Genomic DNA, 15,163 nt, shown 5'->3' on the forward strand with positions numbered 1-15,163 from the left:
AAATCACTGCATTCTTATACACTAATAACAGACAAACAGAGAGGCAAATCATGAGTGACTCCCATTCAGAATTGCTTCAAAGAGAATAAAATACCTAGGAATCCAACTTACAAGGGATGTGAAGGACCCCTTCAAGGAGAACTAGAAACCACTGCTCAACAAAATAAAAGAGGACACAAACAAATGGAAGAACATTCCATGCTCATGGATAGGAAGAGTCAATATCGTGAAAATGGCCATACTGTCCAAGGTAATTTATAGAGTCAATGCCATCCCCATCAAGCTACCAATGACTTTCTTCACAGAATTGGAAAAAACTACTTTAAAGTTCATATGGAACCAAAAAAGAGCCCGCATTGCCAAGTCAATCCTAAGGCAAAAGAACAAAGCTGGAGGCATCACGCTACCTGACTTCAAACTATACTACAAGGCTACAGTAACCAAAACAGCATGGTACTGGTACCAAAACAGAGATATAGACCAATGGAACAGAACAGAGCCCTCAGAAATAATACCACACATCTACAACCATCTGATCTTTGACAAACCTGAGAAAAACAAACAATGGGTTAAGGATTCCCTATTTAATAAATGGTGCTGGGAAAACTGGCTAGCCATATGTGGAAAGCCGAAACTGGATCCCTTCCTTACACCTTATACAAAAATTAATTCAAGGTGGATCAAAGACTTAAATGTTAGACCTAAAACCATAAAAACCCTAGAAGAAAACCTAGGTAATACCATTCAGGACATAGGCATGAGCAAGGACTTCATGTCTAAAACACCAAAAGCAACGGCAACAAAAGCCAAAATTGACAAATGAGATCTAATTAAACTAAAGAGCTTCTGCACAGCAAAAGAAACTCTCATGAGAGTGAACAGGCAACCTACAGAATGGGAGAAAATTTTTGCAATCTACTCATCTGACAAAGGGCTAATATCCAGAATCTACAAAGAACTCAAACAAATTTACAAGAAAAAAACAAACAACCCTATCAAAAAGTGGGCAAAGGATATGAACAGGCACTTCTCAAAAGAAGACATTTATGCAGCCAACAGACACATGAAAAAATGCTCATCATCACTGGCCATCAGAGAAATGCAAATCAAAACCACAGTGAGATACCATCTCACACCAGTTAGAATGACGATCATTAAAAAGTCAGGGAATAGCAGGTGCTGGAGAGGATGTGGAGAAATAGGAACACTTTTACACTGTTGGTGGGACTGTAAACTAGTTCAACCATTGTGGAAGACAGTGTGGCGATTCCTGAAGGATCTAGAACTAGAAATACCATTTGACCCAGCCATCCCATTACTGGGTAAATACCCAAAGTATTATAAATCATGCTGCTATGGAGACATGCACACATATGTTTATTGTGGCACTATTCACAATAGCAAAGACTTGGAATCAACCCAAATGTCCATCAGTGATAGACTGGATTAAGAAAATGTGGCACATATACACCATGGAATACTATGCAGCTATAAAAAAGGATGAGTTTTTGTCCTTTGTAGGGACAAGGATGAAGCTGGAAACCATCATTCTGAGCAAAGTATCACAAGGAGAACAAACCAAACACTGCATGTTCTCACTCATAGGTGGGAAATGAACAATGGGAACACTTGGACACAGGAAGTGGAGCATCACACACCAGGGCCTGTTGTGGGGTGGCGGGAGGAGGGAGGGATAGCATTAGGAGATATACCTAATGTAAATGACAAGTTAATGGGTGCAGCACACCAACATGGCACATGTATATATGTGTAACAAATCTGCACGTTGTGTACATGTACCCTAGAACTTAAAGTATAAAAAAAAAAAAATTGCCCACCACCTTACAAAGCTAGTCATCCTCCTTTAGAAACACACGTTTGGGGGGAAAACCATCTATTTATTTTAATCTGTTCAGATAATTTACAACTAAGGTTAAATATTCTCTGTTTTCATATAACCAACTATATGGACGATAAATAATGATTAGAAAATGGGAATTTAAAGATGCATTTGGGCTTTTAGTTATTCAATTTATTATCTGTAAAAATATCTTCTGTTTTATTTATGGTAAACCAATATTTTAATATTGAATAATTTTAATTTAAAATCTCTAATCTTCCCTCTGCATTTGTGGCTGCACATTTTATCCTACTCAATTGTATGATAAAGGATTTTTTTTTTTTCTTAAGATGGAGTCTCACTCTGTTGCCCAGTCTGGAGTGCAGTGGTGTGATCTCAGCTCACTGCAACCTTCACCTCTTGGGTTCAAGGTGTTCTCCTGCCTCAGCCTCTCGAGTAGCTGGGATTATAGGTGCCTGCCATCATGCCCAGCTAATTTTTGTATTTTTTGTAGAGATGAGGCTTCATCTTTTTGGCCAGGCTGATCTCAAACCTCTGAACTGATGTGCTCCACCTACCTTGGCCTCCCAAAGTGCTGGGATTACAGATGTGAACCATCGCGCCAGGCTGATGAAGTAATAACAGATATAATTGTTAGCTTCTAATGAAATTAGGAATGTACAAATTTATTGCAGCTATTATTATAATTTTGAACGCCTCCAAAACTGATTTTTGCTTTAAATCTTGGTTCTTCCATGTTACCACATGTGTATCTTGTTTTCACTATGTAACAGGTGTTTTTCTGAAAGATTTAATGGATATGGTTCTGCAAACTTACAATTATTCAGATTTTAAAAATAGTGACTGCAGAATTTTAGAATTACCATTTTTATTTCAAGTTGGCAAAAAACAGTTAACGTATATGTTGGGACATTGAACAAGTGACAGCAGAGTTCCAGATGACCATCAAAGTGACATTAAAAAATATTGCTAGTCTGACTTTACAGTCCTCGAGTTTTAAATCATTATAAAATTGGAGGCTGTGCGGTGTGTTCTTTACCTTTTGTGGTTGAAAGGTGGGAGTGCAATGAGTGTGTGTGGTCTGAGTTTTTGTGGACGTGATCTACATTTAATCTGGGGAAATTAATTCCCTAAGCTGCTGGCAGGCAGCATGTACTTGTTAATTATTCAGGTGGATGACAAATGCAGAGCAGAGGTTCTCGCAGAGACAAAGTTTGTATGATGCATGTTTAGTAACTGATAGGCCTGACGTTCTGTGGTGTCTTATTCAGTGCTAATCCTAATAAGCTGCCTGGTGAGATGAACGCCTTTTCTCCTGTCCTCTGCAGAGAAAACAGATCTGAAAGAACTTCATTATGGCAATAAATCCTGTACTTCATGGTATTCTTGGTGAAAAGGTATTTTGTCCAGATGAAAACAACAGAAAGTCTGGATGTTAGTATGATATCAAGTCCTAAAGCAAATAAAGCCTTACACAAAGGCATGGGCATTCTCCGTTTTTTTGTTGTTGTTGTTGTTGTTTTTTGAGAGGGAATCTCACTCTGTCGCCCAGGCTGGAGTGCAGTGGCGCGATCTGGACTCACTGCAAGCTCCGCCTCCTGGGTTCACGCCATTCTCCTGCCTCAGCCTCCGGAGTAGCTGGGACTACAGGCGCCCACCACCATGCCCGGCTAATTTTTTGTATTTTTTTTAGTAGAGACGGGGTTTCACCGTGTTTGCCAGGATGGTCTCGTTCTCCTGACCTCGTGATCCGCCCGCCTTGGCCTCCCAAAGTGCTGGGATTATCGTCGTGAGCCACTGCGCCCGGCCAGTCATTCTCTGTTTTTTTGTGTGAAGGTGATTCCCTCTTAATTTTGTTAATCTAGTGTACATGGATGCATGGACAACAGTTGTTTGTTGTGAGTTTCTGGCAGTAGGGAACCTTTCACCTTCCCCTTTCTAATCTAATATCATTAGGTTTAGGAAGATTTCATACATTTCTATGCCAATATGTTTTATTTGTAGGGAAATATTTCCCCTGGAAATACTGGTGTTATCTTTTTAAAAACTTCTCAACCAGTTCTTCTCTCAAAATCTGCCCTCTTTCTGCCATTGCTAATTGAACTGTGTAAAAAGTTGAATAGCTCAGCTAGAAAGTACTAGAAAGTACTTCATGGCCAATTCTTAGTTCTTAGGTGTATTTCATGCTTCCACTTTACTTCCCTTTTTTGTTAAATGTTCAAAGACTTGATTGATGTAATATGCAAATCATAGTTTATCTAAGGCAATTTAATTTCAAAAACGAAGCTATTTTTGTACACTAAAGAGAGACAATGTGTTTAGAGAGAATTGGGAACAGGTTTAGTATTGGACTGTTAACTCAGGGTTTGTCATTAGTCAAATTTGTGACCTTGTACAAGTCACTTAGTCTCTCTGTGCCTCAATTTCCTTGCATGGGGAGTAATAAAATTGAACTAAATATGCAATATGTGTTTCTATGATTAAATTATTTTGCTTCTAGTTATCATGAGCTCATATCCGTAGTCTGGCAATGTTAAAATAAGCAGTTTCTGAGATGAAGAGTTCTTTCAGTTTCTGCAAGTATGTATGCCTGCAGAATGTTACAGTAACCTTCTATGATGGTCATTCATGACTATGGAAATCTCCTCAGCAGCTTTTCTGCATTTGGCTCTTCTACTTGTTATCTTAATGTTTGATTCACTACTTGGTAATATTTTAAATGTCACTTTAGTCATCTGAAACTCTGCTGTCAATTGTTTAATGTCCCACTACTTATGTTAACTACTTTTCTGACAGTTTGAAATAAAAATGTAATGCCTGCCTATAGCCAGCAACTTAATCAAGGAATAAAACAGCACCAGTACCATGGAAGACATTCTTGTTGCCACTCTTTGTGCAATTTTTTTCCCTCCATTCTAAGAGTAATTCTGGGCCAGGTGAAGTGGTTCATGCCTTTAATCCCAGCACTTTGAGAGGCCAATGCAGGAGGATCGCCTGAGCCCAGGAATTTGAGACCAGCCTGTGTAACATGGTAAGACATCGTTTCTACAAAAAAATTGACAAAAAAAGTATAATTCTGTCTCTGAACACAGATAGATTAGTTTTATCTACTTTTGAACTTCCTATAATAGAATCATATCATATGTAATCATTTATGTTTGACTTTTGTTTTGCTCGACATTGTAAGATTTAGCTATGTGTATATCATTGTTGTTTGTTCAGTCTCATCACTGCACAGTGTTTCATTTTGGGAATATACCACAGCTAATCTGTTTTATTATTGGTGAACATTTGGACATTCCCAATAGTGTAGATATGAACATTGTAGTACATGTCTTTGGTAACATGTACTCATTTCTGCTGGTTATATAGGTAGATGTGTAATTTGCTCAGTCCTAGGATATGCATATGATTATCTTTTGTAGATAATGCCAATTTTCCAAAGTGGTTGTACCAATCAGCAATATATGAGAATTCCAGTAACTCTGTATCTTTGCCAACATCTGTTTTCTGTCTTTTATTTTTAGCCAATCTGATGGATGTGTATTGCAATATGCTTTTAATTTGTAATATCCTAATGACGAGTGAGGTTGAAAACATTTTCAAATGTTTATGAGCCACTTAGTGTTGTTTTGTGAAGTACCTTTTCATGTGTTTTGCCTAATTTTTTTTCTACTGGGTTATTACCCGCTTTCTTGACTTATAGTTCTTCAAATATTTTAGATACAGATCTTTTTATACTTTTGAGATACAAATATAATCTCCCTTTCCTCATGATTTTCCATTTCACTCATTTAATTGTATCTGTAGAGGAAAAAAAAACTCTTAACTTTAATATAGTGCAATTTATATATATTTTCCTATTTAGAAATTTATGTCCTATTTAAGAAGTTATTGTCTACTCTAGCATCATGAAGATGTTTACACATATTTTCTTTTAGAACCCTTTAGATCTGCATTCCATCTAGAATTAATTTCGTGTATGGCATGAGGTTGAGGGCTCTATGGATATCTAAATAATCCAGCTCCAGTCGCTGAGTTGGCATTATCTTTTTCCCACAGCAGTGTAGTTTTGCCTTATCATAACTTAGGTCATCATATGTGTGCCTCCAATACAAATTTTAATTTTATTATTTTATAGAATTTTTTTCAGATTTAGTATAGGATTGTAGAGAGTCGAATTATAAATGGTAGGCATTTAACTGGTTCAAAGATGGTGATGACAACAATGATGATGACAATGGTGAATACCATATATTCATTACCTACTTATTGCTAGGCTAGTACTGTCCTGGGCACTTTGCCTAGTGATGTATTTCAATACTGAAAATGACAGTTTTAGGAAACTGAGGCCCAAAGAAGTCACACAGCTAGTAAAGTGGGCAAACATGGATTCTAGCAAAGTTCTAACTAATTTCAAGACTATTTGTAATTGCTGTTTTAAGCTCATCTAAGAATGCTACCAAAGTTCCAGTCTATACAATCTGAACAAAAGCAATTCTTAAAAAGAAAAAGGCAGGAAAGTATAACTAGTGTATCAAACTAGACTTTTCATATTTTACATAACTTAGTTTACTCAAGTTGACTCTCAAATGAGACTAATTTAGAAATAAATCAGTGAAGCCATATAAATTTCAGTGATGTCCCGTTTTCCTTAAGAGTGGTGGGATATGAAAACTGCTCTTAACTGAAGTTTTGATTCATTCTTTAAATTGCCTGAGACCAAGACCAGTTGTGCAGTTTGAGTGCTCACAAAGGTGCTCAACTGAGGGGGCTTTTGGAAATGGAAACTTAGACTATGTTCCAGTAGCCAATCCTTGTATCCGTGGAGCTGAGTCTATCCAGAGAAAGAACCTTGCGGCCTTTTTCCAAATCACACAAAGCCCCGGCAGGCAAGGTCAGGTCTAACTCAGCTCAGATCCTCAAGCTGTACATAGAACAATAGCAGTTTCCCGAGGAAAGTGCGGGACAATCCACTCATTTCTGAGCAGGCACCATGGGCACCACTACTGCTTGGCGCTCCTGTGACTGCTCAGCTTTAGCAAAGGTGCCAGTATAAAGATTATAATCAGTGTTTTAGTACCGTCATGCATTTGATACTAAATTTGAGGACATAGATTAAAAAATCTCATGAAAGCCATGGACATCTTAATACTATGGTACCATCTTTGCATATTCATACATACTTACAAAATTCTGCATGTATTTCAGGAGGCTCAAGGACTAGAGGATCCATTGCATGGACTCTATGAATCTTAGGTTCAGAAGCCTTGCTTTAAAATTCTACATTAAATGTAATAAAGGAAAAAAACGTAGTTTGAATGAAAGAAATGGCACTAGGAAATGGTGATAGAGTTTGAACATGCTTTGTATAAGGTAAACTCTTTTCTAAAAGGAATTACTCGATATTAAATAACTAAACATTATAATTAGCTCAAGAAATATACTTGAAGAGGACAAAGTATAGTACAAAGATGTATAAAGTTATGTAAGTTGTTCAGAAAACTAATCCAAGGGATAGTTGGGAGTCTATTGTAGGGAAAAAACCAAATGCAAAGAATCTGATATTTAGAAATTATATACCTATATATATACCCATCTCATTAAGAATAGCTAGTTTTATACCATTTTAATAAATGGGAGAGAAAGGACTAGCAGTGGCCACACCTTTACCTGGTTTATATTCTCAGATTCTTGTATTTGCAAACACTGGTGTCCAAATTGAAACAATAAGGTAAGAAATAATCCACTAAAGAAATGGTTAGATTTCTAAAATTTAAGTTTTCCTTTATTTTGTTGTCCTTTATAGAAAAACAATGAACAAGTCTTGGTTTATGAGTAATTTACTAAGAATTTTTAAATATTTCAAGGCAACTATATGTAGCCCTACAAATTACAGAACTGGTTTAAGTCACTTCTCTGTCCTTGTGAAATGTCTGATGTGGTCAGGGCTGCAAGAGTGTTTTCTGAGTTAAGAAAGGGATGACTTTGTTTATAAGCAAAGGTCACTTCTGATTGGGCAATTTTAAACATTCTGAATTGTAGCTAATGGGAAGGTAGGTTTTTCTTGTGCTGAATATTAAGATACAAAGTTGGGATAGAAAGAGTTCTTCTCTTGACCCATTAATTGAACCACTTTTTGAAAAACTTTTGTCATGATGAGTTTATTGCTAGGAGTTAATTTTACCTGCAGAAAAGAAGCATTCTGAGCTATGGGGGTAACTGATATCTATAGTCATCATTTTTTAAGGTACTTGATGCGTGATAGGATCTATTGCTTCATTCATAATAGAAAAGCCTACTTAGACATTTGTAGCTACATTTATATTACAAGGGGTAAAGTATAACTTTGGATAAACTGTTACCTATTTTTCTCTTTCAGCATCAATTGAGAAAGATAATTATACAACGCTATTTAATTTGCATATTTAACTTAAAGGAAAACTTCACTAGTATGAGTTACCTGGAAGATATGTCAATCTGAATTAGTGAAAGTTCTGGAACATAAATTATTTTTAGTGCATATTGTCCCCGATCTATGTTTTACAGTATGAGCAATTAGGTCAGTTTTAATAAATGTGGGAATTATTTTTAATTACACTAACATATTAGCCTGAATTTCTGGCCTCTAGTTACATTGTATTTCTGCTATTGCTTATAAATGGCTACTTCCAAAGAGAGGAAATATATTGTTAATTTGAAGGTAAATGTTTACCTGAATTTTTTTTTTCACATTATTCTATAATGTGAGGCTGAACTTCAAATGACCTTGGATTATCAATTATTCTGATTTACTGGATCCTTTATTACATTTGAAGGGTCATCAGTAAGGTAATAAATTGTAATGCGGTGTTCCTAGTTAGAGAGTGTTCAGAAGGATGGGACTAGTTCTTTGTGAAATAGGTAGACCCTAGATGGATTTCCCCAGACATGCCATCACCGCCCCTCTACACACACACACCTGCACACACACTGACATACACCTCAGTATCTAATACTTGAGCATTTCTGAGTGTTTGCCAATTTAAACCTTTTCCAATCTCTTCCCTTATTTAAAAATGCCCTTTAATTTCAAAAAGTTATGCCTAGTTGTTACTGGGACTCTTAGCAGATATTATTTAAAAAGGGAAGTTACAAATCCTTATCTTTAAAAAATATATAATTTAGGGGAAAAAAGAGTGCAGGTGTATTGTAAACAAAGGATATGTTCAGATGGCAACATATGAACAACAATAACTTGTAGTAAACCCTGACTAGAAAAGGGTGGCACAAGTTTGCTGATTGTACATGTAGCGATTGAAAAAGTTTTTAAAAAGATTTTAAAAATTGTATCTTTAAACCTGTGTGTACTGTTAGAAATTATATTCCTAAAGTAATTGCCTCCTTAGAGGAAGATGAATGATACCCTGATCAGGTAGAGAAAGCATGTTGGCAGTGGAGTCTGTTGACCCTCTTAGTGGAAGAAATGTCTAAAATTAGGGCCAGAGTTACATTTATGGCATCTGAGCCAACACCATTCATTCCTAAGCTTACATTATTATGCTTAATATGCCCTAATTTATGTCACTGCCCCCAGATCTCTCTCCTGACTTTCATAGGTGCTCATCCAATATCCTGTTGTACATGAAGATCCAGCAGTCACCACGACCTCCATTCCTAAGCTGAACTCTTGAGCTCCCTGCTAAAACCTGTTTTTTCTTCCCTATCTTCTATTTCGGTATATGGCCAGCACTATTCACCCAGTTTTACAAGCCATAAACTGAGGCATCATTCTTGTAATTCCTGTCCCCCACCATTTTCTCTCATACCCATATTGCATCAGGCAGTAATCCTTGGTGATCCTACCTCCTGAGTACTTCTCAGACCTACACAGACCTCTGTTCCCACTACCATGCCAGCTTAGGCCAGCATCATCTCTTGCCTGAGTCAACCTCTTGTTTTCCCTTCTCTAGTCTTGCCCTCTCCCACAATTCATTCTTCATATGGTCACCTGCCATTGGGACTTTACTGTGGATGAGTTTATGAGGTTGGTTCCCATTGTGACAGTAGGCAAAAATTAGCTAGGGATAGAACAGAGTATACAAGTGAGAACTGATTTTGAATAGAAAAACTAGGGTGAAAGGGGGAAGCCTAGGAGAAAACTGCCTTGCCACACAGAACCATATCCATAGTGATTAAGACTTCTGACTCATAGAACACCTGGGTTCAAATCATGGTTCTTTTGTTAGTTGTGTGGCTGTGAGATCCTTGCTTACTATTTAGAACCTTGACTTCTTCATCTGTTAGAGGTAGATGAAAATAGTAACTCATTCATACAGAGCTGCTTACAGGACTAAGTAAATAATCATGTGAAGTACCTGACATATAGTAAGTGCCCAATAAATGTTAGCTGTTTGTATTATTTTTATTGGAGTGCCGCCTAGGAATAAGAGAGTTAAGACAACATCATGAGACCCCTGAGTAGCGAAATAGGAAGGATGCAGACATATAATGAAGCTGCTATTGCCAGCATAGCTAGGAATGGGAATGGAAGTGGGAAGAGAGAAAGGAAGACTCTGACTATGTGGACAGGTGGCTGCTGAAGACAGCAGTTGTTATGCATTTTACAGATTTTTCTAAGATAGGCTCCAATTTAAACCAAAACAAAGAAAATTACCTTAATTATTTAAAAGTTTCTGGTTCTGCCTCAAAAATCTTATTTACCAAAGTAACTGCTTAAGTTCTCCACTTTTTTATTTGTGTTAACACAAGCGTTTTTTTGCATGGAAAATTATTACCTTACAGTATAGCAGTCTGCAGGCATTTAGTAAGTGTCTGGTTCCTTTATTTGCAGATGGGCATGGTTTTCTACTAAAGATTGTGGTGAGTAGTGGTAAGTTTATAAGGAATTTAGGTTAAAAGAAAAGTATACATACCAATACCTTATGAGGAATGTGTTTTGTGAATGAAAATTCAGGTAAGGTATTGGGAATATGGTGTGACTTCTGCATGCCCTTGTTCAGTGGTCCTGCAAACCAGGCTCTCATGACAAATAGATGTTCCCACCTGGGGACCGGCCATAGTCAGTAGAACCCCTGACCCTTCTACTTTCCCAAGAGCTTTGGTGGTCTCAGAGCCCACTCTCCTCACCCTCTTGTCTGTGTCAAGAGCTCACCTGAAAGTCAATGGACATGGCAGCTCTGCCATTGCATCATGTAGACTTACTATCAACCTTCATGTGCTGTTCTGTATATTACTTCTGGCTTACTTAAGTGGTGTTAATTGCTGAGCTGAATTTATTCTACATATTTAGGCTTTTACAAGCTTTGGTGTCCTTGGGGTTAAAGGTCCTAAGTACCATTTATAGTGATGATCCAGTTGTAGAAAATAGCGTCCTTGAAGATATTGCCAAAGAGCAATTGGCAAGATTTATTTGCATGGTGAAATTTTAATTGCCTCAACTTTAGACTTTCAAGTTTTATTTTGAGGTCAGTGCTACTCACTCACAGAGGAGCAGCACTTTGACTGTGTTGAGAGTGATTGGGTTGAGAGTGATTGGGTAATAATGAAGGGAGTTGGAACAGCTTCACCTAGAGATTAGCTAAACATACGTGTGCAGAAGCACAGGATGACTTTGTCCGGATATTGTGTTTTCCAGAGAGGAAGAATATGAATGATAAGATTTAGGCTTCTTTTAAGAGAGGCCATGCTTTTTGAGTTCAGTGAGGGTAGAGTTGCAGCGAGAACAGCACTGGGCAAGTAGCTCATGTGTGGCAGAAAGGAGGAAGGGATATACCATTAAAGGAAAAGGGGGAAAAAATACAACTTCCGGAATCTTAAATATGCTGTTGACGAAAAGAGCTCACGTTTACCCCTAAAAGCTTATGGCATCTGGCTTCAATAGGGAACATGAAAGGAGAAAGGCAGAACTACAGAATGCTGTAAAAAAAATCTGTATGAGTATCAGCTACATTGCAGACTCACTGTAATGTAGACTGTTGCATCTCCCTGTGTGGTGAGTTCATTTCTGTAAATAACAGAAGGACCTTGTTCTAACACCTTCACTTATAACAAGGTCCTTGAGTATAAAGTAGAGTTGAGCATTGCAGTATGGCTTTAGTACCATTCCACAACTTTATTGAAGGGTTGTCATGATTTTTAAAAGTCTTGTTCTTATTTTCTTTTCATGCTCCTTCTATTTCAAAGGATGATTTCATTTCAGTTCATGTGGGTAAAAGTCCATAAGTTACATTTATGATTAATTCTGAGAATCCTCTTCAACTACACTGTAGTGAGTTGTAGAAATTTTATATATAGTGAACTCGTCAAAAAGAAACCACAAATTTCTTTTGTGGCTTTTTATTTTTAAAAACTATTGAGCATTTTAGTGCAAACATCTTACATTTAGAGAACATGTGAAATAAAACTGTATTAGCCAGAGTCCAAAATGGAACATTAGTGGCTTGTGTGCCTGTACTGACGTAGTGTTGGATGCCAGTTGGCCAAACATGGGAACATTTAGATTTTGTTTCTGAGAGGAAGCAGTGCATGGCCATAAGCCACATTAAGTTCATTAGGTGCAATTGCTACATCACACAGTTAATATAGTGACAGAAATAAACTCTTTAGTGACTCAATTCTAGTGGCACCAATTTTAACCAACTTATCAGACAATTGAGTATGTTCTGCATTTAGTATGGATTTAAAAAAATATGGTGCCCATTTTCATGTTTGGTTTGTTTGGCTTTCCAGACATAGTTCAGTTTATGAAGAAGCAGCTATTCACTAAGCAAGTCAGCATTGATAATGGGAGTTGCGTTTGTTGCTGATGTGTAAGGAAGGTTTTACTAGCCAACATAGGAATTTTAGAATATATCTAGGAGAGGGTTCATGATGTGGGAAAGCATCTACTGTGTCTTGGAGAAGTGTGTTTATATATTTGCCTCCAGTAATCCATATGTTTGTATAAAAGTTGTAAAGGTTAAAAATCACCAAACATACATCACACAAATTGGATTATAGTTATGTTTGTTAAATGCTGAGATTCAAATTTGTAGTTATTTATGCAAATGGTCACATTAAACATATAACCAAGTGACACTTTGCTCTGTCACTTAATATATTTCTTCCAAGGAGCATTAAACTTTATCTTCAAAAAGCCTGAAGTATGACCCATTCACTCCATTTTAAAGATGAGAAAACTGAGTAAGATAAATGTAGTAAGAAATAGAGCAAGAACTACTATGATGGTGGCTGCTTATATGATCTGGATTTTCTGCTTTTCTGCTTTTTTTTTCGTAAGTTTACATTTATGACTTCAAAGCATCATTTTCAGTTCTCAACCTACCTCCAAGTTTCAAACTGTCTATCCAGCTACTTATTTGTTATCTCTACCTAGTTTTAACTAAATCTTTAAATTAGATTACATGGGCTACTAAAGCACAGCAAAACTACTCCTTGTTACAATGAGTCATGCAATATTAGATAAATATGCAGATGTGTTACAGGACCAGGCAATAACTAATGTTAATCAGTCCCAAATTAGTGCTAGTTGCAACAGTTTGGTGTTATGTTCATAATTCAGGCATACATATCGAACATATATCGTTATTTAGGAAAAAAAAAAGATCAAAACTATGCTCCTGAAACAACAAAAACAAAAATCTTAGTTAAAAAATATCTGGTAATGACATGGATAAGATTGATGGGTTGACATGGCTGATGTCTTTCAGGATTATTCCCACAGGAGTTATTTAAAAGACTGAAGCTTAGATGAGGAGAAATGTCTGTTGCTTCTTCCCTAGAAGCTTGGATATCAAAGATATATTGACTCTTTTGACTGTGATTTTGGAATAGTTACATGAAACAAACTCAACCAAATGTGAATACCAGCTTTCTGTAAGTGCAGTGCTTCTTAGAAATCGGAAGGCCTAGACTGAATGACGTCCTTATGTCCTTGCTGTGATCAAAGCTCCAAATGCTTAGGAATATGTTTCTTTATACTAATAAACCACAAATTCATCCAAGATAGACTTTTCCTTCCTTTTTGCAAAATTTTGGAAATTATTTTGTAAGATAAACTGATTTTAATTTCTAAAGCTGATGGACATTATTTTGAGAAGAAAAGAAGTATGTTCTTACCTCTAGTTTATGGATTGACTATCAGTATTGTCCCAAACACAATAGCAGCAATTCAAAAGATGTCTTTGTTTCCACTTAACTTGCTATTAAATGCCACCTTCTCCATTGTTTTAATTCAGTTTGAGTTTATCCCAGGTTTGTGAGTCAAGCTGATCCTAAACTGGACTAGAGTAAAATTTTCAAAATTGCTATGAAAATTTTCTGTGAATCAGAATAAATTGATGAATTAAAGGAGAAGCAAATCATTATCCCACCAAAGTGGTTGACTAATCAGTTGAACCTTTTGAAAAATTATGAATAAGACCACCTTAGTCTTCCACTGGAGACCTGCTCTTAAATGAGGAGAAAAGCTGTTATCTTTAAGTACAAGCTAATGAGAAACAATAATCTATAATTTTAAAAGATCACTTTATTTCCAGAACATTATTTGAAGAGGCAGATATTAATGATCTACTTACCGCAGAACTGATACACAGGAAGTCTAAACTTGTCTTGGTTCATACTATAAATTATGATAAAACCAAGAACACCACATGATTTCCTAGTGTTTCAATTCTGAATGCTGCTAGACAGATGCACTTTCTCCCTTAACACTATGAATATAATGAATATCTTACAGTGACACATCTGAAAATAGGTATGTGTGTGTGCATGTGTTGGTTTGTTTGTACTTGCATTTACTTTTAGGAGTGGGTTGGGGGACCATGGGCTATTGCTTCCCTTTGAGTGTCACTGACTGTTGTATTGTCACTTTTTCTGTGTCTTCCGGTCAGAATAAAGGCTGCTGGGTAGGTGCTCCCTATTTACCAGGATGCAGCTGTGCATTTAACCAGACCATTCTCTTGAGCTGAACTCTCTACCCTGGGTTCTTGTGACTTCTTTCTTGGTATCACAGGGCTAGGTAATCCAAAGATTGAGTCTGATCTTTGGAGCTTTATGCTGTGTAAAAAAATATATTTTCTTTTTTCCCCTAATTTTTATTTTAGAATCAGGGAGTACGTGTGCAAGTTTTGTCACAAAGGTATATTGCATGATGCTGAGGTTTAGAGTACAAATGACTTCATCACCCAGGTAGGGTAGTAAGCATAGTACTCAACAGGCAGTTTTTCAACCCTTACCCTCTTCCTGTCTCCCCTGTCTAGTAGTTCCCAGTGTCTGTTGTTCCCATCTTTATGTCCACGT

At 36.8% G+C, this 15,163-nt stretch overlaps 1 protein-coding gene and 1 long non-coding RNA gene across 15 annotated transcripts in view; both read left to right on the forward strand.

Moving 5' to 3' along the window:
- The window catches only part of NPAS3 (neuronal PAS domain protein 3), an 876,176-nt gene that overhangs the window by 158,357 nt on the left and 702,656 nt on the right, over window positions 1-15,163 (forward strand). The window lies entirely within an intron of this gene.
- LOC134760072 (uncharacterized) overlaps window positions 331-15,163 on the forward strand; it is a 30,104-nt gene continuing 15,271 nt past the window's right edge. The window contains exon 1 of the long non-coding RNA XR_010136959.1: window positions 331-10,228. This is a non-coding gene — a long non-coding RNA (uncharacterized LOC134760072). The remainder of the gene's footprint in view (window positions 10,229-15,163) is intronic.

The sequence above is a fragment of the Pongo abelii genome, chromosome 15, assembly GCF_028885655.2.
Source record: "Pongo abelii isolate AG06213 chromosome 15, NHGRI_mPonAbe1-v2.0_pri, whole genome shotgun sequence".
NCBI lineage: Eukaryota > Metazoa > Chordata > Mammalia > Primates > Hominidae > Pongo > Pongo abelii.